The sequence below is a fragment of the Ammospiza caudacuta genome, chromosome 16 (assembly GCF_027887145.1).
Source record: "Ammospiza caudacuta isolate bAmmCau1 chromosome 16, bAmmCau1.pri, whole genome shotgun sequence".
NCBI lineage: Eukaryota > Metazoa > Chordata > Aves > Passeriformes > Passerellidae > Ammospiza > Ammospiza caudacuta.
Window position 1 is genome coordinate 13,913,602 of NC_080608.1, and position 24,236 is coordinate 13,937,837.

At 41.3% G+C, this 24,236-nt stretch overlaps 1 protein-coding gene across 8 annotated transcripts in view; it reads left to right on the plus strand.

Annotated features, from left to right (window-relative positions):
• Window positions 1–24,236, plus strand: part of SGCD (sarcoglycan delta) — a 306,728-nt gene that overhangs the window by 206,025 nt on the left and 76,467 nt on the right. The gene's annotated exons all lie outside the window — the stretch shown is intronic.

The window sequence follows — 24,236 nt, forward strand, 5'->3', positions numbered from 1 at the left end:
AGGATAAAGATATTCTAAAGAATGCTTTTAGGGCTTCTAATGGAACTCTCATTTCAAGTGCAGTACAAGGGCTCCTCTGCCATCTTCCTGAAGGAAAGAGCTGAGAGAAGTCAAACACAACTCCTAGAAATCAGAGTAAATGTTCTTAAATGTGGGGCTGATCAAGTTTTCCTGGAGCAGCAGTTGACTGTGCAGTCTCCATGAAGAGCCAACATTTGGCATCCTCCTGTGCTGGCTCCAGGCATCAGCTCCTGCTTTCCCCTCTCCCTTTTGCCCTGAATCCCTGTGCAGACCTCAGCTCTTCTGTGCTGAGCCTGGAGAAATAAGATACTCCATTAAGCCACCCATTAAGGAAGATATTGGCTTTTTTTTTTCTCCCCCTGTGGTAGAGAAATTGTGTATTAATTCGTCTAGACCAAAGACATAAATATTTGATTTTCATGGAGTCACCATATTAACAAAAAGTATGCAGAGCTTACTTTTGTTTCATTAGTTGTAATAAGCTAGGGCAATTTCAGTTCATAAACACAGTTTTTGATTGTACTGGCACGGTTTTAAAATACATTTAAAATCCTGTTAGTTGAAATCTGTAAACAAAATATAGTTCTTTCATCTAATTTATGTTGTCAAGAGCAAAGTAATTTACATAAGAGGGTTGATAGACTATCAGGAACAGCTATACTTTGAGAGAGAAAAGCCTATTAGATCTTAATCCATCTGATAAGCATATTACTTCCACCAAAGCCGAACTGCTTTCGTATTCTGTATAAATAATTCCATTTAGTGTAATTGATTATTTTACAGCAGGAACCAAGATAGATATTGTTGGAGGAGAATCAGCCTATTAGTCACATTTTGGAGGTTGTTCTGGAGAAGTCAGATTTCGATGAGCTCGAGGTCTGAGCGATTTGAGGAGAGGATCGCCAGCCAAGCTGTCATTGTGCAGCTTCTGCTCCCTCCCAAATATTGGCTGAGCTGTTGTGCTTTGGTTCAAGGGAGCAGGAGGAATAAACCAGATGCAGGGAGGCACCATCAGTATTGGTGTCAGTTTGTAGCACCTGGTTGGTGGCATCCCACAGAATTACTGTGGCTTTTCCTTTTTGGGCTCCATCCTGCAAGGAAGGACAAACATGACAGAGTGATTGTAATAGTCATGGATTTATGAGAGCACAAAGATGAATTTGATTGGGATGAATAGGGAATCAAAAATCAATTAATGGCTGATTATTGTTTCTTTCACAAATTGATTTCAGGTTTTGGCAGCCTTTAGGAAATGTTCTGCCAGGTGTGATGAGCTTAGCAAAGTTAAAAAAACAGACAAGAATAAAGTCTTCATCTTATGGCTCAGTCTTGAATACCTAAAAATACCTGAAGTGAACCATGAGAATAAATCACACCTTTTCCATCTTGTTCCCACTTGTTCTTCTTTTTTTTTTTTTCTTTCAATCTCAGACATCTTTTCTTTCTAATTGTTTGTTAAAATGCACGGAATGGGTTTGGATGTGGCTCCTTCTCCTTTTGTACATGTGGTGCCGTGTTTAAGTGATGTCCCTCTCTGTGTGAATTACAAAAGGGTTCATTATCAGCTTCCAGAAACATGTGTCACTGTTATTCAACCCATCACCGTGTTGAGGGGTTGTTAGTTAGTCCCACAGATTGTCTGATCCCTGGGGTTATTGTTGGAAGGACAAAAGGGAGAAGCTTGAATTGCAGCACAGGAGGAAGAGATGAGAGTCTGATGCACTCAGGTGTTCAATGTCTTCTGCAAACTTGGAGCCTTTCCTGCAATTCAGGGTAAATTGAAAATACTCTGTGCAGGTGAAAAAGAAATCTTTTATACCCAGAGAAATTAATGCACTGGATTCTAAAGGGATTAATGACTCCAATGTGCTTATAAAGAAAGAAAGTGAAAATATTTACTTTTGAAAGTATGGGAACTGAGGAGTATTGTTGGTAGGGAAAGAGAGGTCACCAGTGGGAGCTGAGAATGTGTAAATATTGTCCAGCAGCTCTATAAATGAGGGAAGTTAAACATGCCTTTGGAGATTGGTAATTGTTAAATACTCTCAACTCCTTTATGAAAACTATGAAAGGTTTTTCTTTCAAAAAGGGAGGAGGACAGACTTCTTTATAAAACTGCATAAAAGCAAGAACGGGAGTCTAGAGTGCAGCATTATCTCTGTGTGGCTTAGGAGAGATTCTTTTGTATGACTTGAGTCAAAATCTGAGAAAAACCCTTTTCTGAATAAATATGTTTTGGCTGAACTGATTAAGGACTCAAAGTTTTGAACTGTGGAGTTCAGTGAGCACAGAAGGAGAATCAGGGGATTCGTTTTTGTAGCGTGTGCAAATTTCACACATTTGGTGAGTTTGGAAATGAGACTGTGGGCAATTTGAGGCCCTCAGCAGAGCAACAGTGTCCATGTGTCCCCTGCCCCAGCCTGCCCACCCCAGGCTGTGCTTGCAGGTCACACATCCCTCTCCTTTGTGGCAGAGGTGGCACTCAGAGTGCCCAGGAAGGTACAGGAATACTTAGTCAAATTATTCTTCTTTCTGAAACTTCAACCAGAAGCAAAAGTAACTCCTCAGTCTAAATAACTTCAACATTTTGGTGTTGCTCCCTTTTTGGTGGGTTTTGTGATGCCATATGTGTTATCACTGCTGCTGGAGGTGCAAGTACTGAAGCAAAACATGAAAGCTTGACTGTTACTGTTGCTCACCCAGATCAGCTATAAATATGGGAATGTTTCTGGATTGAACAGCATAAAACCACACGATTTCTAGAGAGAAATGGTTTTGGTTAGTTGTGAAAATGGAGAAATGTGTGCATTTACAAGGAACACATAACATCCCTCTTGTCTCTGGGTGAATGAGTCTGTTCCCAACTCAGGGAATTGAGGTGAGCTGCTGAAGGTGAGGCTTTCTTTGGGTGCCCCTCTGCTGGTAAAGCCCACCTGAGGCAGTCTGGATGTTCCCCTACAAAGCCCTCAGTCAAATCTTCAGGAATTTCCACGAGTGAGCAAAGCCCAAGGAATATTCTGTGCAGCTGAGTTGATCCTGTCCACCTCAAATGCAAGAGAATTCACGTCAGGTTAACTTTGTTTAACTGCAGAATACTCATTAGAGTTACCCAACTCTTACCAGACACTGAAAACATGAGCAGGCAGGATGAAATGTCTCAGTAGACCCTCACCAATGCATTTGGCTGTGAGGAGTTACCTGTGTGCCCAGGTCTCTATCTCTATTGCACAGACATAAATGTGGGTTTTTCTGGCTGCAAACACCCAAAACTCAATCGCCCAGTCTGATTTTTGTCTCAAAAAGTTTAGACTGCAACCTTTGAAAAGGGACAGGCAGAACTATAAATCATTTAATAAAGATAATAGCCTTTTGGGGACGGGGTAATGATGAAAGTAATTGCTAATGAGGTTTTGGCAGATTAAATGGACTCTCCGGATGATGGGAGCTCTTCCCTGTGTCAATATGGATAGTGAAATATTTGGATGTGTTTTTCAGTGATATCTGTCGGCCTCTCCTTTTTATTTTCCATGTAGCCATTTACCTCAAGCAGTCCATGAATGAGAAAGGAAAAAAAATTAGTATGTAATGTAAAAACATTGACTTTTATATTCCTGCAGTGTCCTCAGGGTTTTGGTAGCACCTTTGAGGCTCAACTCCTCTTACTTAATAAATTCTGGATGTGAAGCTTCACTTTTACACATCATATTAAAAAAAAAGTTTGGAACATTAACTTTAAGTGGAGTCCCTTTAACAAGCCCATTTTTCACTAACTTTCTTTGCTGTGGAAACGTACACTCCATAAGTGTGGAATTAAAGTTTTTGCCCTGTGGCAACGGGATATTACTTTTACTACTCTAACTTCAGAAGTGAGGCTATAATGCGAGGCAAAAAAAAATGAATATCAATGTCACAGAACAGCCAAAATGATCCTGAAGAGCTTTTTTAGCACTACACTGCTGATGGCATGTCTTGATACAGGAAGCCAGCACCTGCGCTGTGCAGGTGGGGCAGTGCCCTGCTGCCTTTAAATGTGGTTGCTTATCAGCTCTGAGCTTATAGCAGAAAGTTCTGTGTTAGGTGGGGTGGCACCACCAGAAATGGGTGTGCTGGAGGGCCAGAGCAGGTCCAAGGGTTTACAGCACCCACTAAGTCCTGACCCAAGTTTTTAATGATGCTTCCCTTCATTATAAATTGCTGTTCTTCTTGACTTATGCCCCATGGTATATATATTATTGATCTTTTCTCTTGACTTCCCTGACCATAGAGTGATTTGTCTTCTCTTGCTTTCCTGACCACTCACAGAATGTGTCATTATCAGCTCCTGGTCTCCTTTTCTCTTTCTTTTCATGTTTCTATCCTTCCTTTTTTTCTCCTGCTGTCGTCTCATTCAATAACTCCCAGTGGCCTGACTTGCCAAAATCAACAGGATGGAACAACCCTCTCTTAATTTGTAGTGATGTAATTAAATTCTTCTGTTTCACAACTAACTTGCATAAGCTACTTTTTAATACAGAATTGATTTTTCCCTTTATGGTGCCTGATGCTAGAGTCTTAGCTTTTCCCAGGTTTAACATTTATATGACCTTGTGAAGGTTCAGGTTCCTCAGAGGGCTCAAGCCCCTGGGGCTCCCCTCTGGGGCAGTGGTCACTCTCTGGTGCTCTTGTCCAGCTCACACCACCTCAGTGGTCAGGGAGTGTTCAGTAAACCAAGTTTGTACTTAATAATTATTATAAGAGATGAAGCATTTGTATTTCCTTGAGAGATGTGCATAAAATTTCAGTGAGGCTGTCATCAAGCTTTGGAGAACATTTTCTTGCCCAGCAAAATAGATGTGGTGCATTGTACAGGAGTTCTGGGGTATTGCCACCAAAAAATGCAGCCCATAACAAAAGCTGTGTGTCCTGTCAGGCTCACCTGGCAAACTGCATGTCTGTCAGCTCACACATCTCAAAGATGTTCAGCCTCATTTCCACTGAGAGCTGCAGAAATGTTCTAGACTCTCTCGGATCACTCTGAATTAATGGAGTAATGAATTAAATTAAAATATATTAATGTCACATTGGGCTTTTAGCCATGATTTTAAGGAATCACAGGGGAGTCAAACTACCAACATTTCTCAAAATATGTCTCAGATAAGTTGGAAGATATAATGAAAAGTAATTAGAAGCACAAAAAGGAAATGAAGTAGAGTTGCCACCACTGGGATAGGCCATTGGCTTAAGGAATCAAGAATATTACACATGTGATGTGAAATTTCCTTTGCCAAGTTTCAGGTATCCAAAGATAGAGTTCAGTGAGCACATCCCATAGTAGGCACCTGACTTGGACAGGATGAATTGCTCTGTGGTAGCTGCTTTTATTTTCCTTGGCTCTGCAGTTAATCTGAGCACCTCACTGGGATGGTGCACCTCAGGCTTTGGTGACTCATGTTTTGTGAAGGTGTAATGTGAGTTTGAAAGGACAACAGCACAGGGAACAAAATGTTCCTCCCAAAGTTACGAGCAAAATGCCATCCAAGTGATTTGGGCTGTGAGTGTCTTATTCCTTATCCAGGTAAAGAGAAGAGTGTGAAAAAGCCTAACCTGATGCTGAAATGTCACAGTTGTCATTAAAATCCAGTTTTGTCTCTGTGTGTTTAGATTGATTCATGGTGCCAAGGGTTTTGTATCACATGGTCTTAAATTTTTCAGATTTTCAGGAGATTTTTACAAACTTCAGTGCTATTATAGTGTTTGTTCTCACCTCATTACAGACCCACAGAAAAGCCAAACCTCAATCCAGGCTGCTTTGACATTTCACAGTGGTTTTACTGATGACTTTATTTTGATCTCAGAGATTCTGCGATTTCAAAGATTAAGAGATTTAGAGTTATCATCTTGCATTCAGTGAGTTCTTCTGAAAATCCCCCAGGTGCCTGCAGCTGGCCATTTATACAGCCCTGATGAGCTTCCTTGGATGTTAATCCCAGGCTAAGTAGTTCACACCTGATATTGGATGAAATCTGCCAGCTGGTGGTGAACAGGTCCCTTCACCATGAACTATCTGCACAGCACTGAGAAATGAAGGTTGGAATTGCCAATTGTAATTCCAGAGCTCGGGAGCAGCAAACTGAGCACAGTTATATGAATATTATGTTCCCAGAACTCTGTTATCTGCTAGGTGCATCCATATCAATAACTGGTTATTATTCTGTTCTAGCTGGCTGACATTTATGGTTTTCAGGATTTAGGCTGGGGTTTTCAGTTCACTTAAATCAGATGTCTGCAAATAAGCATCTGTTATGTTTTAAGTTTCCCAAAGCCTTCCTTTCAAACCTGTTATTTTCTCTGAATCAAATGCTTAGCTCAGCAGAGCCTGAAAAATGAAAACAAACTCCAAATGGTCTCCACAGGATATTTTGTGGGAAAAAAAATGTCTTTCAAAAGATAAGAAAAAACCATGACCTGGATAAAATGCATGTATCAATATTTATTATTTATCCAGAGCTTTCTAAAAAAATTGTTACTTGAAAAAAAGTTGTAGACTGCTAAAATTCACTGCAGAAGTCTTGAATGTTAGTTTAGGTTATTACGCAGGAGGATAAATGATGTGAGGAAAGACGATGGTATCATGTTTTTTCCATCTTCAGAGTTTTTCTAAGTTGGCTGCTGCAGGTGGGTGATATCTGGTGGTCTTGAAAAAAAGATGCTCTGAACTTTCTGCCTCTGTTTGGTTTTTTTTTCATATTTATTCACTACTGGGAACTGGGGAGAAAAACAGTCAGAGGTGATGCTGAGAAAACCAAATGAATCTTTCAAAAAAATCCTCAGAGGCACTTCCTCACCCCATGCAGATGTTGGATTTCATATAATGCCACACATAAAACAACATGGAAGTTTTTTAGTGTTTTGAAGGGTTTCTAGAAGAGGATGAAGTAAGAGATATTTTCATTGAAGCATGACATTTAGAGATGCAAGTTCTGATAGGAAAAGAGCAAAGCAAAAAGGTAAAACAGCTGGAGAATTTGTGATAAATATTGTTCTATAATGGATTCACTGGCACAGGTTTTCCAAGGCCTTATACCAGATTTGCAGTGCAGATTGCAATAATTATCACCAAAGATTTGATTTTTTCAGTAAAAAAAATATTTTATACACATTTTTATCTGTACATTAAATAAAACTGGAAGTGATGACTGGTGAGTGCAATCTCAGCAGATTGAATTGTGTCAGTCACTGTTTTAGATGGGCTTTAATACAGTGTATTTAAAGTTAATTAATTTTCAGATTTATTCGTTTGTTTGTTTGTTTATTTATTTATTTAGCATTTTAGAGGCAGATGTGGGTTGTCTGTATGAGAAACCAGTCAGGAAAAAACCAACATGATATCGTCATGCAAATAATCAATATAGTCACAATGTTAGCAGGGTCTGTCGAATTCTTCAAGGGCCTTCTCTAATTGTCTCTGCAAACTGAATTAGCAAATTAGCAAGATGGTTTCACTAACATTTTTCTATTTTTAGTGGCAGCTGCCTACCCAATTATATATATTCATTAGCTCTGGTATGATTTCATTAACGAACGTACAGTAAGTGCCTGTTAAGCAACTTGTGCTCATGTTCCCAGACAAGCAGTGATGCATCTTCTGGTGAGCATCCTCAGCAGCCCATTGGCCTGGATAAACTGGGTTTTATTTTTATTTTCAATTTGTCATTACTCGTGAGCAGTACGAGCTGAAGGATAAAATGTAAGAAGGTAATTAAGCTGGTTACTTTAATTATTTTCTGTTTCAACTGTGCCTCAGAACCATGAACCTGGCTGGTCAGGCAAATGAGCATTAATGAATGAAGCCACATAATTAAAACATCTGTCACTGTCCTGGAGGGTCGATTGAAGACTTGGATTGGCTGTGGAAAACCAAATAAGCCAGAGTTAATGTTCTCCTAATCCTTCACCTGTTGAGGTGACAGTGATGGGTAGCAAACATGCACCAATGAGCAGTAATGAAGTCGCTTTTAGATTGGTTCAGCACAGGTTTTTCAGGCTAATTAGGTAGACAAAAATGTTAATTTAATCAAAGGAACGTGTATTCATTAAAGAAGGTGCATAAGATAACTGAAGTGGAGAATTAGGTCAGTCAAGAGGCAGGGAGTAGCTCCTGACTAAATTGTCCAGATTATAAAGAGAATGATGTATTGCTAGCTAAATGTTTAAGATATTTTTAAACTTTTTCTTAAAATGTGCAAATCCATGGTTTTGCCTCTGTGTGTCAGGGGATTTACACCAGGGAGAAAAACTGTCTCCCTGTGTTCCTGTGAGTTGTGGTGGGGTAGAACAGGGAGTTCAGGACTCAGAAAGGGAAAGCAGGGAGGGAATGAGATGTTCCCTCTGCATTCCAGATGGCACAGGCCACGCCATCACATTATTGCTGAAATGAGCTCATTACCTTCCTTCATGGGACTTGCTGTAGCAGTGATGTAGCATGGCTGAGTTTGTCTCGTTTTCCTTGGTCTTCTTTGGGCCCTGACTGATATGCAAGGCACAAATTGAACAATTTTGTTCGTACTGTAGATGCAGTGAGCGTCCTTTTGGGGCACATTAGGAAAAAAACCCAAGAAATACAGATTTTCAGCTGTTAAGATGTAAAATACAGTGCATTACCTTATCAGATTGTATCTCAGCTAAACCCAATAAAAAGGAAAGATGATTCTCTAAGATCACCCGGCTGTGGTAGCACAGAAAATAATTAAAACATTGTACTGGAGGCTTGTTACAATTTTAACCTTCTCCAACCCCACATTCTATTTAGATTTCGGATTTAGATAAGCAGTGCAAATGACAGTTTATAGTTGGAGAATGAGACCATTTGGGTGCATTTTAAATAAGGTCCTTGATCCCAAAACTGGCTGCCTTTATCCCTCTCCGTGCCACCACCCAGGGGAGCTGATGCTGATTGATGCAGCATTTCCCAGAACATGATGGTGTCTGTAATTGTACAGTGACACATGGTGACCCACGAGACAAACATCTGGGAACAGGAGCTGTGGGAGCAGTGTCAGTGTTTGCCACAGTCAGTTCTGAGGGATTGGACAGCTCAAATATTATCTGAAACATAAATATCTTAAATAATTATATATAATTAACTGTGTGGTGCTTCGGATGAAAGAATAATTATCACCTACTGCTGTGGTAGGTTGTATCTGTTATATTTCTTTTAATGGCTGAAAGTCTTTTATCTTATTCCTTCCAAGAGGATGGAGAATGTTCAGTGAGGGTTATGGATCAATTATTTATTTCTAAATAGAATGTGTGATTAGTTGGTTGGTTGGTTGGGTTGGTTGGGAAAATGTCTGGAGAGGAGGAATATTAGAACATGCTGGCATTCATGGATTACTTTGCTTTTATATCATAATTTTCAGTGTAATGGTTAATGGGACTGTTTTAATTCTTTTAATGTCTGTTGTGCTGTGAAGACAAGTTAACAATTACTTTTTTGATTGTTTGTTTGTTTGTTTAGGCCATGGTTTCTGGAATTGGTCTTCTAGGAGAGCAGATGGTAGAAAGGAGATTGAGGTAGAAATTAAGGATTCTTGTTATAACTAACATTTTTTATGGATTGCAATAGAGGTTTCATTTCTGTGGTTAACCAGCATAAACAGTTTTCATTAGCATCTAAATTTAACATAATTTTCAGGAACATGCAAGTTCTGGTAACTGAAGATGATGATTGATACTGATCTAACAATGAAGGAAGAAACAATTAAAATGCTGAAAGTTAAATTTAGGAAAGAGAGATGAAGACGAAGCTTTTAATCTGGGATAAATGAATCAACAGCATGCATGACTTTGAAAATGAAATTTTATATTTTCTTTATGTTATACGTTTTATATGTTAAACAGTAAGGTACTGGTTTAAAATTTCTTCTAAGAGGCTGTTGAAAAAAAATCTTAAAACATTTGAAAAGGAAGTAAAAACCCCCTAAAATTTACAAAATGTTGGTCATCATGACAGTATCATCCTGAGATAATCAGGTCAAATATAAGTTGTTCTTTCCATCTGAATAAATGGGTTGTATAAAAGAAATGACGACATGGAACATCTTTGGCTAAGTGCAGTAATAATAATAATGATAATAATAATAACAACAATAATAACCAAGTGTGCTTTATTGCAAGGAAGAAATGTTATCACTCCAATTAGCCCATATAGGAGATGTGAAAAAATCCTAATAAGAAACAGTTTAAGCGTTGCTGTGAAGTTATTATTTCAAAACTGGATGTAATCAGTTACCAACAGTACACAGTATGGCTTAATTAATGGCTGAAGTACATGAAATCTCCAGGGGGCCTGTCTGCACTGGTGTTTAGGGACATATTATAACTCAAGGTAATTGAATAGCAATTAAGTAGAGTTAATGAACGTGCGTTCTTGGGAAGACACACAACAGTTAATGGATCAGCCCAGAATGAACCACAGTTAAACACACACCCGTTTGTTTTGCTGATCCTCTGAATGTCCACACCAGGATAAATAAGGCCATTAATTAATTTGAATTAATAGACGTTGGTCTCTTCTCCCATTCCAAGTGACAGACACTCTGTGGGTGATGCAAGGACAGCTGTTGATGTTTCCTGGCTACACCAATTAAAGATATTGCCCTTATTAACCATGGCACAAGCTTTTGTTAACTGTGGGTCTTTAACACAATGTGGGCAATAAACAGGAGTTTGAAGTCTATGAGGTGGAATTCGTGTTGCATTAGAGAACTAACTGAACTAAATTAGAGACTGGCTTTCACCACAGTTTCATGCAGTGGGGAGGAGAAAGGACATTTCAGCCTGTGCTCCCCTTTTCCATGTCAGCTTCTTCCAGATTTGGATGTAGGCAGCAGCTAACCACTGAACCAGGGTCTGCATCTAGCAATTGAAAGAGAAACTGATTGCCAAATGTTGTCTCTTTGTTCTGAAAATAAAAGGCTGTTTTATGCAAAATTCCTTGGGTGATTATAGGGACAGATAAGATTTTTCTTGGAACTTGAGGAACACGAATATTTGAATGCAGTCCCAAATGCTGCTAGGAGTCAAAACATGGAGAGCTCAGATTTAAGTGACTCTTTCTGAAAGATTTATAGAGAGCTTAACAAGACACTAATAATGTACAAATTCAATAACCAGAGGAAAATTTAAAAAGTGAATGTATATGTAAGTTGTTTGCATTATCCAAAAGTTAAGTAAACAACACTGTATTTTTCAGTGATTTAGGAATCACTGCCTTACTCCAACAAAGAGGAAATTCTTTAGAAATCCAGCATAAGATCTGGCAGAAAAAAAGAGACATTAAAAATCAGATACTATGCAGGCAAAGAAATTATTTTTGACGATACAGCAAAGAGGAGGTCAGTTTATTCAGTGTAAATGAGAAACTGCTGCAAGATTCCTCTGAGAGTCTGGTGCACCCACAGGCTGGGCTTGTTCTTCAGTGATGGCTGCATGTGCTCTTCATAACCTGTGTTAAGTAAAATGTCATTTCACTGGAGAAGGCCTGCAGGTAATGAGAGGATGACAGGGAACCTGCAGGAAATGGAACAGGGTAAATGCATGTGGGTAATGAAAGGATGACAGGGGACCTGCAGGAAATGGAACAGGGTAAATTCATGTGGTTAAATTCATGTGGGTAATGAAAGGATGACAGGGAACCTGCAGGAAATGGAACAGGGTAAATGCATGTGGGTAAATTCACATGGGTAATGAAAGGATGACAAGGGACCTGCAGGAAATGGAAGAGGGTAAATGCATGTGGGTAAATTTGTGGTGCTCCACCTCAGAGGAGTGTGGCACTGATGGAGTTTGTGGTGCCTCCAGACACCCTGGGGGTGTTTGGGGGTCTCTGGGCAGGGCCAGGTGTGCCCCCTTGGGCTGGCAGGAGCACTGGGCTGCAGCATCCAGTGCCAGCTGCCCAAACCCTTGGGATGTGTCCAGATCCATCCTGGAGAGCCTGAGAGCCCTGTGTGGGGGAAAAAAAAAATCTCTTAGCGGTGTCCTCTTTCATGTCACAGTAAACAAAGCCATTCAGAGGTGGCAAAGTTTTGTTTAAGGGGGCCTTGGGTTCTCTTTGGGACTTGAACTTGTTCAAAAAATTGAAAAGGCAAAGGCTCCGAATTAAATCCTGCTATAAATTAACACAATTAATGTGTTTCATTTCAGCTACCTGCACATCATTCAGGGAGCTGTCTTGAAAGAGACAAATTAATTACTAATAAGAATTCTATACCCTGCTATTTTCTCTATTTACTGATCTTACTTTCCAACGCTTTTCCAGAAATACTCAGTCTGATATTTAACAAGTGAAGCTATTATTATCTTAAATTACATAAGATTTTGCTTCCCTCGTGGTTGTGATAGAGGAGGATGAAAGTAAAAAAAAAAAAACCTTTAGCAGGACTTTAACAAATTCACTGCAGAATTTCATAGTGGATATGGAAGAGTTGAACAAGCTGAGACAAAAAATATTGAGATCAGAGAAATGCTGAATGAGGGAGGCTTTGAGTCAGAGATTATATTTTTGGCTTTGCATAGCCTCACTGTAAATTTCAATATTTCTATGAAATATTTGTCCTAGACACATCAATAAGCCTTGAAAGTACAGGTTGTTAATGAGTTGCAGCTGAATCCCAGTTTTCTTTCTGTTTATTTTTTTGAGTAGTAGAAATACTCCCTGTGTCTATATAATTAGTGTTTTCATGTTTGTTTTCCTTCGGTGGAGTCTGCCTTTTGAGATACTCCTTTGGTTCTTTCATCATTTCACAAAAATTATACTTCTGCCCAAAATAACTCAAACTGTCCTTAAGTTATATGCAAAGGATTCTCAGCTCCAAAACAGGTCTTTTCAAGCTTATTCTTAAAAAAAGTCTTTCAAGTTACAAAGGCTTCCACTGCCATTTATAACAACAGTGAGGTTTTTTTCTTTTTTTTATATTTTATTTTGAAAAGGATGCTGTTGACCGTGAGGAAATACTTAAATAATCTTTTCATTGAATAGAAATACCCTGTATTTAAGCAATGTCTTTCATTTTTAAGAAATCCTAGAACTTCTGTCAAAGCCATTTTGACCCACAGCATTTGCTGCTTGCATTTGGTACCAAATGTTGGGAATAAACATTATGACATAATCTCTAAGCATTAGATGAATAAACATGGTTTTCTCAGGAATGTCTCCTACAGCCTACAGCAACTTAGAACACTAATTAAAGTGAGACATTTTTGTCAATCATTTCATAATTTAGAAATTGTTTGGTAAAGCAGAAAGCATCCCATAGGAATGCATTCTGGTGAGCTGATCCCATTACCCTTGTTAGATATTTATTCCCCATTTTACATATTTATTTGAATATTTCCTAGAGATTTGCAGTGTATTGCACTGGTTGCCTAGATTGCTTATGTCTTTAAGACCCCACCAATAACTGAAAAGAAATCAGATATTTTTGAATAAACCTAGAGTGAGAAAAGAGCAGTGATATGTAGCCATAGCCATAGCTATGAACTGTACATTTTTAACAGTGTTGACAAAGACAGTCTGGAAAGAACCAATTAGAATAATTAACATTTGCACTAGTACTTCTGCCTTGATAACAAGTCACTGACCACATTTAGCACAGTTACTCTAATTAATAGTCCCATTCAGGAAAGATATTTATAGGTGCAGTATTTCACCCAAGCAAGTAAGGACTTCACAAGGTATCCGACAGCTGGCGTTGAGTAATACATTCTAAAGCATATCCCCAGTAATCCATCTCAATTCCTTGTTTATTACCTTTGCAGCTTCTAACACTTTTGTCAATAAGATATTGCTTCCAGCAGTTCAACTTTATTCTTACATTAATATCTCAAATTTATCATAGGGTTCTAAATTTCCTCTGGTCACCAAAATGTCCCATTGAGCCATTTAAGCTCCTGGAAACTCCGTTCTTTATTGGCAGCCTGGGAAAAATATTTTTTGCCCTCTATCCCTGAGTGTTTTGAGATTAAATTCACTAACATTGTCAAGTTAGGTCGGTGAGGGAAGCCAAAACAAGAGAGAAAAATGTTGTTGGGGATTTAGGGGGATTCAGGGAAGGGGAGGAGGGGACAGAGGTGCAGAGCTCCAGCCCTGCTGTCACAGCTGTGTCCTGGGCAGAGCTGAGGATGTGCAGAGAGGGACTGAAATCTCCTGGCTTCAGGCAGCCTGAAGGTCTGTGTGCTCACCAAAGGACAGCTAAAGGGAAATACAAGTGTCAGCCTTTGTGCTTTTTGTTCTTTTAATGGGTAAAAGTTCCTTCTCCAGCAGTTGTGGTGTCTGACCAAGTGCAGCAGTTGTTGATGAATGTGTCCTTATTCCCCAGAGGTCCTTTTTCTTGGAAAGGAATATCTTATTCAGGCAGTAACAAGCACAGGCTGCCAAAACAGCCAAAAAGCTGTAAGAAAAGTCTAGGTTACCCTCAGAGCCCTGACTGGAGCATGATGGAGAGCTGAGTTGCCTCTTGCTGCCTGTGAGCCAGCCCCAGTCTGCCTGCAGAGCTGTGTGGAGGAGCATGGCAGTGACCTCCCAGCCAGCAGCACTGCCTGACCAAAAACATTTCACCAAACCCATTATTTTAATGCTAATTTAATATTTTTTTAACTTAGCCTGATGCTGTCTCCCCTCTCCCTGCCTGCAAGCTGGGGCTGCCCCGTGGGACTGGGCTGCAAGGGCTGCATCCTCCTCCTGTGCTGGTTTATTTATTTTCTTTGCAGAGGTCCCAGGGAGCAGAACCAGGGGCTTCTGCCAAAGCTTGCAGACACCCAGTGGGGAATACAAGGTGTTGAAATTGCTCTGTGCTCACCCTTGCTCATTCTGCCAGGCTGGAGGGGAGGCAGCATCACTTCTGACTCATGGGGGTGTTGCTGCTAGACTGTGCCCAGGAGCAGCATTTGGGCTGCAGGAATGCTCAAAGGTTCTTTGTGATCAAGGAAATCCAGATCTGAGACACTTAACATTTATTTCGAAGGATTTTGTGATTTAAATAATCTTGGTTCTGCTGGAAAGGATTTTTAAAGCTGGTGAGGTGAGGTTTCATGCAGTGGGTAAATTAATAATTATGCAGGTTGTGAGTCACTGCATTTGTTTCTGCTGGTGTCATGTTTCAAAAAGGAGCAGAATGAGGAGGAAATGCTAATATCCCCAAAGAAGACACATTTCTGCAAGGAAGGGGCACACAGAGCTGTGCTCTCTAAAGGCCAAAGCACAGTGAGAGCAATCATTTCCCTGTGGCTTTAAAACCCTCTGTTTAAAGAAAGTATTTTAAAAAGCTGCTGTCTCTTGCTCTGTTGCCACTTGCTGATGCCAGCTGTATATTTTTGCATGTGATTTTTGGCTATTTCAGGTAACCACCTGACTTTCATACACATAATATTGTACTCCTGAATTCCAACAGAATCTCCTGGCATCTGGTAAAAGTCCCCTATGACTCAGTAAGCACCCACTCAATAAATAATTTGAAATGAAAAGCATCCCACCCATGAGTTCTGGATTTTTTTAAAAAACAGAAAAACCTTTATTGCCTTTATTTTCCTCAGAAAGTAAACAGTGGGAAAATTATCTCACTGTTGCCTTGCAAGTGTATCATCTACCATGATGATAATTTTGGGTATTGCATCAGGAAATGCTGTCTTGCAGGAGGATTCTGGATTTGGGTTGGTGGCCAGCAAGTTCCTAGTTCCCATGCTGTTTGATCATCATTGATTTTAGTCTAGTAAACACTTCTGAATGTGCATTAGAAAGCTGTGGAGAAGACAAGGGGCATTAGGCATAATGCACCTTCTGGCAAGGAGGCAGAGGGATGCAGACTGCAGGGAGATGGGACAGGAGAGGGATGCAGACTGCAGGGAGATGGGACAGGAGCTGGACTCTGAGTTACTGGCATTTGAAAGGTGCCAGAATTACCCTGTTGTTTCTCGTGAGCAGGATATTTATGGTTGCTGTGCTGCAGCACTGTCACACAACAGGGTGTGAGAGACAAACCATGGCTGTGCTTCCCTTGGCAGTTTTCTCATTGGTAGATAGCTGACTTCGTGCCTCAGTTTCCCCTTTGAGGGGAACCTGGTCTAGGGGGGGTTGAAATGAGAGGATCTTTAGGATCCCTTCCCACCCAAACCATTTTTATTTTATCAGTGATTTCCTCCTGCTGCTCCATGGCCAGGTGGGTGTAAAGGGATGGAGCAATTTGAAATCAGTATCTGCACTCCGTGGATCAGATCTCATTCTTTGCCCTCCATTCCTGGTGGTGAGGGGCCCTAAACATACTCATATATTTTCCTCTCTGAATAATTATTTACTGGCAATTGTTCAAAATGCAGTGGAAGCAATATCCTTATTTCAGCCTCTCTGGGAGCAGCATTTTCAGTTCCCTCATTTCTTTGCCATCCCCAGAGCCTCTCTTGCTAAAAAAAAAGTCATAGACACACTGTAGATAAGTCTGGAAGACAGTTTAAATTATTTTTCTGTATATTCTGATAGTGAAAGAGCAAAATAATATATTTTCTGTGACAAATAACAGCTATAAAAATTCATTGGTGGTTCTTTGGCCATGAGGGCAGTTTCTTAACCATGGGACTATGGATTCCTCTTAAAAAAGAGAATTTGATTTTAAAAGAAATTTCCTTTACCTACCTGTGTAAATAAATTGAATGTGCTCTATCTCCTATCTCTTATTGAAAGTATGAGACTTGATTAAAAAAAAATCATTAAGATAATCCCTGGAGTCACTCTATGTGGATATAGTTGGTATTACATTTTTTAAAATACACTTTATTTCACGGTATCTGTTTATTGACTGGCAACCTGTTTGTTTTCTTTTCGAGTCCTGTTGCACTTTGAGTGCACTTTGCACTGAGCTCCAGGTTTATTGCAGAAATCTGAAGGCATCCAGAAAAGATTCCTAAGTCACCTTAGAGGGTGATTTCACCCACAGCAGTGGGTAAGAAGCACTCCAGGGATTGATTTGGGTTCTATTTGGACCCTTTTGCCATTTTCTCTCCTGACTGCAGAGGTAGCACAGGGTGATTATCTGCAGTGCAGGCTCATCAGTTGAATTCCTGATTCTGGCTGATTGGGAGGGGTCAGAAGTGATTAATTAATCAAAAATTTATTGAAAATATTCTTCCCTGCCCACTCTGCTTTCTCCTGGCTTCTGGAAATGCAGAGCAGGAGCAGGTAATGGTGGAGTAAATGAAGCAACTGAAAATGCACATTCACATCATGATTACCCCATTTGGAGGCTGGGGCTGCCCTGGCAGGGAGTTTCTCACACAGGGTGGGGTTGGGAAGGTCGGTGCAGCTCCATCAGTGTCCCCACAGCCTGCAAATCCATCTGCTGGGATGGGATCATCTCATGTGCCCTGGGGATGGGACCTGGGACAGTGTCACAGCCCTGCTGGGTCTCCTCACCTGCGCTTTGAGCTCTCTTGGGTGCTGCTGTGAGGTTTGGATGGGATTAAACCACAGCATGTTTGCATGGGCCTCATTTCTCTGCCCAGACCTGGTGTTATGCTGTGATTAATGCCCCTGAGTTGTTCTGGCATGTTCACATCAGACAAAAATGGCAAATAATTGTCCCCATTTCTGAGAGCTCACCTTCAGAAACGCTACAGCAGAGCTGCTGCTTTCCCCCTCACACTGCCAGCTTGGTGGGGGGAACTGCTAAATGCTGGATTAGTCAGAAAAACCTCACTTCAGAGTGTAAGGACAGAACACAAAAGGGATCCACTAAGATAAAAGACAAAAAAAGAAACATTCCTTCTCTCTGGAAACTTCTTCCAGCACTATAAAGATGATGAGTCCAACCAGCCTTGGTGTAACTTGGAGCAGCATTGCCACAGAGGACTTTGTGTCCAAGATCTTTATAGTCTGAAAAAAGAAGTGTTTGTTCTGTTCTTCATGTGGTGATTGACAGATTAGCATAGTTAAGGAGCATTAGGCCATAATTTGTAAGAACTCTTTCTGCACCCTCTGCATCAGTGGGTTTCTGTGCTGATTTTATTATTAAATCACTGCATTAGAAGACTTCTTGTTCCTATGAGTATAAAAATCTTTTTCTCCCACTTCTGAGTGAGCACAAATTTGTGCAGGATGGGACTTTTCCCTTTTAGTTAGCATAATTATGGTAATGAGCTGGACTAAAAAAAGATGGAGAATTCCAGGGACACATTTGGGATGTATGTTGATGGTAAGATGTGAAACCTCACTGTTTGTCTTGGAGAAAAAAGCAGAAAAGTGCTCAAGATAGCGTGGCTCATTTTACAATGCTGCAGTGCCAAAGTGCTCTGTAACAAGGAGCTGGAGGGGTGAAAGCCAAGTTTCCATCTTTTCCCTGCTGTACCAGTGGAAAGGGAAATTCTGCATACGATGGCTGAGTTGTAGTAACAATGCTGGGATTCATAATCATTTCTCCAGTAGGTCTGCTAATCTTTTCCCTGCAAAATGTACTCTCAGATGGGGTGGCTTAATTCATCGAAATCCTGCTTTTGTGGTGCCACACCTGACCATATTTTGAATAAATTCACTTTGCTTTGGAAAGAAATACCTCCTGCCTAGAGTAATTCCAGCGCTATGCAGTAAATCCAGAGCTGAGCTTTCTTCAGCTCTGGCTGAAGGATTTGTTTAGAAATTGTTCCAGCACTAGTTTGGAATTGTTTCAAGGGGTGAGATTTAGTTGCTTTGGTTGGTTGTAACTTACTTGAAACAGTAATTGGAAAACCACATTTGAGCCTGTTCTTCCTGTTCATTAAGACTTTTCTCCTGAACTTCCACTAAAGCAAATTCATCAAATTCATTTATTTATTTTCCTTTCCACATGAGCTTCATGGGGCTCTCTGAGTATCTTTGGTCATGAATGGTGTTGGCTCTGGGGGGCACCCGGACAGTGTGGGAGGAGCAGACAGAGGAGAAGGGTGCTGTGGGGATGTGCACGTGGAAATCATCCCTAATGCCCTCAAAGCAATGTGAGTCTGATGGGAATGGAGCCAAGATGTTCTGCATCAAATCTCATTGCTGGGGCTGGGGTGTGCTCTCAGTTCTCGTGCTCTTCTTGTTGTTTTCTGCCTCTGTTTCTGCAGTCATGCAGAGGAGCTCACAAAACCAGGAGTTACCATGGGAAAGGAAAGGCTCTGAGCTTTGCAAGGGCTTTGTTTGGGCTGAGTTTTACATTGACCATCATGGTGAGCAGGCAATTCCCTCCGCTTGCACAAAATTCCTTCCCAAGCTCAAAAACCATCTGGATTTCCTGTAGCTGTCACAAATAGCTTCACACCCATGGAAGGAGCTGAAAGTGCCTACACAGCTCACACTACTTCAACATCAGCTTGCAGAGGTCTTTTTCCAGTGGGTGACTCCCACAGCTGCTCTGTGTTCATTCCCATCCCTGTCTCCTGTGACTGATGGCTGCAGCACCAGAGATCATTTAGAGCTGTCACCTCCCAGGCTGTCAGGAGGTTCTGGATGGAGCCTTCTGCAGGGAGCACTGAGTTAGCTGATTGCTGCTCTTGCTGCTTCTGTAATGTTGTTTTAGCTGCAGGATTTTAGCTGTGCTTCCCCAGTGTCTCATTCCTTCCCTGGAGCAGGATAAGCTCTGTCCCACAGTGATCCAAGGCTTGGGATCACCTTCCTTCACCCCCTGAAGTCTCAGCTCAGTTTTCCTGCCCTGTGCCTGTCACCTTTAGAGGCAAATGCTACCAACAAGGCATCAGACAGGGACATCTGAGGTCAGGAAGCAGAAGAAGAGGGAGGGAGGTGATGGCAGTGATGGACATGGGACCTCAGAGTGCAATTCACAGCATAATCCTGGATCTGTGCACAGGGATATGGTCATTTGTGCTGTCTGATGCTACATTGCCTTGGTTTTCTCTGCTGACCACACAAACTGTCTCAAAGCAAGGTCTTATGCCAGAGGAAGAAGTTTTCACACATTATCTCCTTACCTGTGTTGCTCTGGACCAAGCTGTATAACCAGATTAAATTTTATACGACTGATGCTGCTGGTAGGTGTCTTCCATAGGAAAATATTGCTGCTGATCCACAGCTGGATACTGGGATCCTTATTAAGATGATGAATTAGCCGAAGAAAATGAGGAGAAGGAGGGAGGGCAGACGCAATTAGAACAGGTTTGAGGCTGTGAAGAGCTGGCAATGATGTGTTTTGTACCTGGAATCTGGAAACATTTAATATCATGTCTGAGAGAAAAGGACAGTACAGATATCCTCCCAGGAGGGAGAAAAAAAAAAAAACGAGGTCACTTGCCTTTGCTGAGGATTTTTTTCCTAACTTTGGATGTATTGAGCTGTGTAATAACTTGCACATATCTGGAAGCAATGCAGAGCACAGCAATCAATAATACAAGCAACAATAATCAGGTGTTTCAGCCATCTGACACAAGCAGTCTCCAAAGATAATTCTCTCCCACAGGACATTGCTGAACATAACTTCAGTTTATTCCTAGCAAAAAAAATTAAATGCTTACCTGCTGTGCAGAGACAAACCTTGGCAACCATTCTCCTCCTGAAAACTGGAAAGGGATGGAGATGCAGGGAAAACCAGTGGGAAACAACCACTGGAGCTGGTGGTGGCCAGGAGAGCTGGAGCAATCTGTCACCAGTGTCCTTAAAATCCTTAGAAAGACCTCAATAAACAGGAAATCTGTTCAGCAGTGCCAGGAGAGCAGAGGGAAGCACAGAAGAGTTTGAGGCTGCGTTTTGTGTTTGTAAAGGACAGAGGATCCTGGCCCGAGGGACACGGGGAATGTGTGTCACTGTCACCTTGGCTCTTGAGCAGGTTAAGCTGCAGCGTGAGCCCAGCCTGGTCTCATAAAGCTGCCCATGAATGAGACAGCACTGGAAATTCCCCCTGCCCCTGTGTGGGATCAACCCAGGTCAGTGCAGCCAGAACCAATCCCAGGTATTTATTGTGGAGTTAGAGAAAAGTTTGGGTTGGGAGGGACCTTAAAAACCATTGTGTTCCTCCCCGTGCCCTGTGCAGGGACACCTCCTGCTATCCCAGGTGGCTCCAAGCCAAATCCACCCTGGCCTGGACCTTTTTCAGGGATGGGGCAGCCACAGCTTCTCTGGGCACCCTGTGCCAGGGCATCACCCTCCTTCCCACTCAGGGAAGAATTTCTTTCTAATATCTCATCTAAACCTACTCTCAGTTTAAGCCTTTATCACAGCAGTTAAATGTCTCTGGTTAGGGTGGCTGTTTTTTTCTTATTCTGTTAGCTGGATCTTCCTGCTACCAGCCTTGCCATTAAAAAAGTAAAATTAAAGTAACCCAAATCGTTAAAAAGTAAAACAAATATAAACTGGACTTTAGCCACTTGTGTGGCCACATTGCCAAGCAAAGGCAGAGAGGAGCTTTGGTGATCAGACACCATCAATGCTGAGCTCTTCCCCTAACAGCAATACCATCATTCTTAATTGGCTGTAAAAATGAGATGCTTCTCAAGCTACTAAAATCCAAAATTCCTTTCTCATCCAGCATCACCAAAATGACATTTATGTTATTCAGGATTGCTATCCCCTTTCAACTGAGAGCAGTCAGCAAGAGCACATAAATTTTTATGCCTGTCCAGTACAAGGCACTGCATAAAAAGAGAGAGGGCATAAATGATGTAATTGATGTGAGAGTTTTTGCCATGGCCTCCCAAAAAGCAGAAAAATTCACTGCAGGTGATGAAGGAGGAACTCTGTGCCTCCTGTTTGGAGCATCCCTCCTGGGAGCTCCCACAAAGCAGGCTTGTGCCTGCACTACAAAGTCATTCACTCTGCTGAAGAGTCTATTAGTAAAAAAGAGAGAAACAATGATTTTCAGATGGCAGAGTATGAAATAATCAATACTTTTCCTTATTCACAAGCAGAAGAGTGGCAGATAAGGATATACACCAGTCAGAGACACAATGTTTAATAAAACATCTTGGTCTTTGTCACTCTAGGCAGTTTTCTGCCACATTTTATAGGTCACAGTCCATGAAATTTCATAGGAACTTTCATATCTATTCTCTGTAGCAGAATATGACATTTATTTGTTATTAAACCATATAATTTAGGGAGGATGAAGATACTTTATCCAAAACAACATGTAAAGTAGTCTTTCCAACAATGATTTCTCTCTAATGTATCTGTATTTTGGGACCTCTGTATAGTCCTGTGAGCTTCTTATTTTTTTTAATGGGACATAATAGAGGAATATAATTTTACAGGAACTGTATGATAAGTGGCCAAGATATTTGTTTAACTCAGGGCACAACCTTTGCTTTTTTTTTCACCTGCTGAGCCAGACTGTCACCACAAAAACCTGTCAGCTTTAATCATGAGAAACATGAGCAGTGGGGAGTTAATCGTGGTAAGTCCGTGCTAAGCATTGATGCACTCCCAAACACCTGCAAGTCAGGAGAGGATTTGGGGTGGGCACAGCTTTTATTGCTTCTGGCAGATGCAGGAGGAGGGAAAGGTGAGTGGAGTGGAGCTTGAGAAGGATCTAAGATTGAGAAGAAGGCATGGGGAAATGCCTCTTTCTCTCCAGTCCAGTGGGTTTGTAAGAGGATTTGCCAACTTTGATTAATCAAATGTGTCCTTGATGTTTTGGCTGTAGCGTATTGTCCCATAGGCCTGATACCTCTTTTGGGATGTGCAGGACCTGCTGGCTGTCAGCTAAACTCCCCTTATGTACATTTTTTATATGTAAAAATCCTTTGGACCACACTTGGGAGACAGAGGGTGAAGGACAGAAAGACACACAAGAGAAGAGCAGAGTGGGATTCTGGATCTGTGTCATTACAACAGAACAGGGTTGTGAGTCATCGAAATTGCTGGTTTGCCACAGCTTCAGTGGTGGCTTGAAAAGTCCCTTTTTATCCCTAGGTCCACGTTCTGGAAGAGTATTCCCCCATTCAGCTGAGGAGGCAGCCCTGGAGGGATCAGCGCTGCATGTCCACAGAGCTGGTCCCTCTTGCAGCTGGCTGGGGCACACAGCAGCTTGCCTGACCTGCAACTTTCCTTATTAAAACCAGAGAAGACACTGCTGTGTGAAAGCCCTCAGGGCTTGTAACCTTACTGAGATAATCTATTTTAGGGAAAAAAAAAAAAAAAACTGTAGAGATTTTTTAGCAGCCCAGACCGTGTGAGGGTCTGTAGATAGCTGTAATAACTCCTGCTCGCTCAAATTGCAAAGCACACTGCTATCAAAATTTAATCTGGGCTTTTTGGTGAATAATCATATTTCACTCATTTTCCTCCACACTGCTGCTTGAGATAAATGAACCCCTTCTGTGCCACCACCAAACCAGAATTCATAGGCAAATATTTTACACCTGGGGCCAACAAATGTGGGGAGTGTCATTTTATGACCCATCTCAGTAGCATTTCCAGCATCTGTCTCTCAAATTCGCTCACAGCCTTGAGTTCAAAATGAGATGACAGCGGTCACTTTATCAACCAGCATCACCTTTGTTCATGAGACACCAGGGCCTGGCAAGAGCAGTTGGAACTACCTGGGAATGGCTCTTGTTGGAACAGGAGAAGCTCTGGCAGGTGACCAGTGCTGCTGCTGAGCCGTGCGAGGTCGCTGATTTTCATCCCTCCACGTTCAGGCCTTTGGCAGCAGTTCATGGAAATTTGTCTGGGTTAGATCTCCTCTCTCTTGGAGAGACTCTGATTCCTCATCTGGGGCTGGAGGTGCTCTCATAGTGGGAGGAAGAGGAAGCAGACAGGTGGGGTTTCATTTTTGTGGATTGGGAAGCATGCTAGATGTATATCCAAGCACACGTGGTTTTCCTGGATTTTCCTGGTCTCCTCTTATGATCTTCTTATGCCTTCTACCCAAGTATTCCCCTTTCCTACAAAATCCCCAAAACAGCTGTGAGTTAGTCATGGAGGTGCTAGTTTTACTTTTACTTATTCCTGGTGATTTCAGTCAGTTTTTCCTAAAAGGTATTCTTCAAACCATCTTTTTCTCGGAACAAAACAGTTTACCTCAGTCCTTGCAAACTTTGACAAGCACCCTGAATCTTGAAAATAATACCTTACATTTGATGTGGTTTTGATTATAAATGTACCTGTGCAATTTCCTACTCACACTGTTTCTTGCACACCCTCCCTAAGCACTTATAGCCTAAGTGAAGCTAAATCCGTCATCTTAATAAAAATTAGAACTTTCATGTGTCAGAGGTGAAATATA